This window comes from Habropoda laboriosa, unplaced genomic scaffold, assembly GCF_001263275.1.
Source record: "Habropoda laboriosa isolate 0110345459 unplaced genomic scaffold, ASM126327v1 scaffold31, whole genome shotgun sequence".
Classification (NCBI taxonomy): domain Eukaryota; kingdom Metazoa; phylum Arthropoda; class Insecta; order Hymenoptera; family Apidae; genus Habropoda; species Habropoda laboriosa.
In genome coordinates, this window is record NW_017100133.1 from 27,844 (window position 1) to 31,845 (window position 4,002).

The window sequence follows — 4,002 nt, forward strand, 5'->3', positions numbered from 1 at the left end:
CGTCCGAACCAACTCCTTATCTTCCCATAAACATCCTTGGCCCAAACCAAATTCCACTCCTATCTTATCTCCAGCCTAAACAAAACCACATCAATAAGATTCACACGCCACCCTATATTCCCTCGATTCCCGCACCTACAAAACAATAGTATAAAAGAAGCGACAACCGATCAGTCTGTAGCCTGTAGACTGCAGTCTGCAGTCGCGGTCTGTAGTACACAGTCACAGTCTCCGTCAAGTAGAGTCCATCCGAGGACTTATTCTGGCCATCGCGTTCCGAAATCGTTCTATTCCCAAGTTTTACTATATCTAGTGTTAATTATTCTAAGTTCCATATATATCCGTAATCATTCTTACGTTAATACATATACCTCGTAGATATCTACTTCCAGTATATTTAATTCAATATCCAATCCATAACTCTAGTGCATTACGACACTCTTCTTACAATAAGTTGGGGCGGTGCTGACTTAGCTGCACGGCGAACATTGTTAAGAGAGCATCGAGAGTAAGATCTTAGACGGGGGCGCTGACTCAGCTGCGCGGTCTAAGTTATTACGCGACAAGCACATCAGAGTTAATGCCGCGTACGCGGCGCGCCGGTTTCAAGTACCAACTGCGTAAAATAGTGCGCGAATATCACCGACCAGCATCTCACGGACGCTGGCCTCTCGGAGTCGAAACAACTCCCATCCTCGATCAAGGACTCCAACGGAATGGAATCACGTGGAGGTTGATTCCCCTGGACTTGGATCGACAATAAGCGGATTCTACGCGCCCAGACCATCGTCGCAGTCCCGCCATCAGACACAGACGTACGCGCTGTGTGGAAGGCAAAGATTGTTCCTTGTGCCGTTCGGTCGAGATAACGATAGAAATATCGTTGCATTCCTTAACCGGAATCCCGGACGTAACAAATTGGTGGCAGCGGTGGGATCGCAATCGCTGCGATAAGAAGTCTGCCGCAACTCATCCGCTTCCCCGAGAACAGGCAGAGTGACGTCACCCTCACCCTCTTCGAGCGCCACACGTGCATCAGGCAAGGCCAGAGCAGTGACATCATCCTCCCACCACTCAGGCGCTGCGCGCGCTTCAACCGAGCCAAGTGGGGTTATCTCCTCCCCACTCCACACGCACTCCCGATGCCGTGGGAGCACCCGCATAACACGCAGTCTTACGCGACAAGTCACCACGGCAACACGTGCGAAAGTATCCGTGCTGCAGTTCTCTGTGCATCTGTTACGTCTAGCGACGTTGGAGTTGGACTTCAGTGATAAGTGACACCCTACGAACGCTCATAGCATAAGCACGTACCATTAAGTATAGCATAAGCATATAACATTAAGCATAGAATAAGCATAGTCATAAGCGCGCCTTTACTCCTACTACATCATACTACCAGTCCTTACGTCATCCTTCCAGAAGCCTCCAGAACAGTCTAGATCATTCCAGAAGCTTCTAGAACAATCCAGATCATTCTAGAAGCAATCTCCGATAACCCAACTTCCATATCGCTTCCACACCTGCTTATCTTGCATACCTCCGTTATCTCATAAACATCCGCCGACTAATCCGTCCAGACTAAACCGCCAGCCAAACACATTCCATTCCCATACTCGTATTACTCCCCAATCCCTTATCTCACAAACATCCGCCGACCAACCGACCGACCCAATCTCCGACTGCATACCAATCCTATGACGTCACCATGCACGTGTCCCAGCCTCCCAGGCTTCTCCCTATCGCATTCCACCGTTATCACATAAACATCCTGACTCCCACGATCCAAGCCACACGTGTCCCAATCTCTTCCCAACAAATTCCACCGTTATCGTATCTTCACCACTCCCCGCAATCCTACATCCTAACAGTATAACTAAGCCATACCTCCAGTCACGCAGTCAGTCCGAGCCCAGTCTCGGAGCAGTCACGAGCAGTCTCTGTCCGGAGCTCGAGGAGCTCACTTCACCGCGTTTCTACATCTTGTGTTACCATTTCTTCTACATCTCACTAGTTCATAGTCATTGTATTCTACCTCTTCTAAGTGTATTAAAGTTTAAGTGTATTAGTGTACTAAGTTTACTCGTATCCTATATTATTCATTTTATTAAACCCGGTTAAGTGTTAAATCTTCTTGTCTCAAATAATTCTAAATCCCAACTCCGAATAATAATTAATCACGCGTCATCGAAGAATACAGAAGGAAGACAACCCTGAAACAACGACAACTTCTCTTCTACAGCAGTACAATTATTCACGTAAGTATTAACATAATATTACCAATTTAATCGCGAGAGATCCCTGTCAGACAAAAAGAATAGCATCTACGTTGCAATAGTTCCGATTCCGCCTTTCTGTGCAAACCGGGACGCAACAACTGGTGACAGCGGTGGGATGCAGCTGTTCCCTCTCGCGAATATATTCTTCCACGACGCGCTCTTATTTTGCAACATTTTAAATATTCCATTTTCATTATATTTGTTTGTGTATATTCCTCTGCTCTTGTGCCACCTAACGCTGACATACCAGCGTAGTGTAGTGGTGAGAGGAAGGGAAATTGAACACAGGCAAATATTATTTAATAAGATTCTAACCTACAATCGTCGTTCACCTAACGCTGAACTACCAGCGTAGTGCAACGACAGAGGAAAGAATTTTATTTCGCCGCGAGGAAACCCGTTTATCTCGTCATATCTAACGCTGACTTACCAGCGCGGAGTATTGACAGTAAAAGGAGCCTTCCTATTTTTGTAGATCAAACCAAATGAAACCAACAGTTCCGAATTCGGACGCCGCAGACTCACCTGCGCTGCAAACCAAAGCGGACGTTGGAATCAAGAAGGTAGACGAAAATCATAAAATTTTTTTCTAATAACATACATTTCCACTTGAAAAAAAAAAAAAATAAAAAAAAAATAAATTGAAAATTATTAGAAGCGCAAAAGAACAGGAAGGCGTGGTGGAAAGAAAGTCCAGGCAAAACGCAAATTCGCGATTGCCCGGGAACTGGAAGAATTAAAGAAGCAAACCTTGCCATACGTAACGCCTTTTCTTGAAACGGAACCACCGCCGACGCCAGAACCGCGGGATATTCCACCAAACCCGCCGGAATCGCCAGAAATCCGACGCAGAAACAATCAATATTCCAATTCCGCCACCACCCATTGAAATACTAAATACGGAAACAGCGTTAAAGGTCAATCATCATCGCGAAATCCCCGACCACATGTTACTATCTTTTATAAAAACCTTTTCTGGCAATAATGCACACGAGAATCCGGAATTTGTTATCGAATGGTGCAATTCAATGTGCCTTCTAGAGCAATAAAGAACCAGTTCGCAATCATTTGAAGTTTTTTTCCCTGTGTACATTAGTATTTGAATAAGCAAAATGGAAACGCGCGCAAAGAAGCACCCTGAAAACCCCGAAGACCCCAGACGTCTTGAACGAGAATGTGAATTGCTAATGCAGGAACGCGACGCGGCGATAGCACAACTCGTAGCCGCGAGGAAAGAAAGTAATTCACCGCAATCCATTCATGATAATACACCCGTGGACTCTTTCACTTTAAAAGAAGCGCTAGCAACGATACCAACATTTAACGGCACGGAATCCGTGCTAACATTCACGCGTGCATGCACTCGCGCTCGCGACCTCGTTCCCCCCAGCGCCGAAGCCACTTTAACGCGTCTAATTACTACTCACCTCCGCGGACGAGCCGCAACAGCCGTCGAGGATGAACGCTACATCAATATCGCGGATCTTTGCACGCGATTGAAAAAGGTATTTGGCCCACAAAAAACTGTGGACCACTATCGCGGCGACATGGCCAACATTTATATGAGGGAAGAGGAACACATCCTCGATTACATAGCGCGCGTAAAAGACATCCGGAACGCGATCATCGACTGCGACGCATCTACAATCGCAGAAATAGACAATCTTACGGTAGATTGTTTCACGCGCGGAATAATTCCCCAATTACGCAGCGGTTTACGTCC

At 46.3% G+C, this 4,002-nt stretch overlaps 1 long non-coding RNA gene across 1 annotated transcript; it reads left to right on the plus strand.

The window, feature by feature from the left end:
- The first annotated feature begins 1,209 nt into the window (after positions 1–1,209).
- Positions 1,210–3,470, plus strand: LOC108576350. The gene is made up of 3 exons (XR_001891440.1): positions 1,210–2,258; positions 2,755–2,842; positions 2,935–3,470. It is a non-coding gene; the product is annotated as an uncharacterized LOC108576350 (long non-coding RNA).
- The last annotated feature ends 532 nt before the right edge of the window (positions 3,471–4,002 follow it).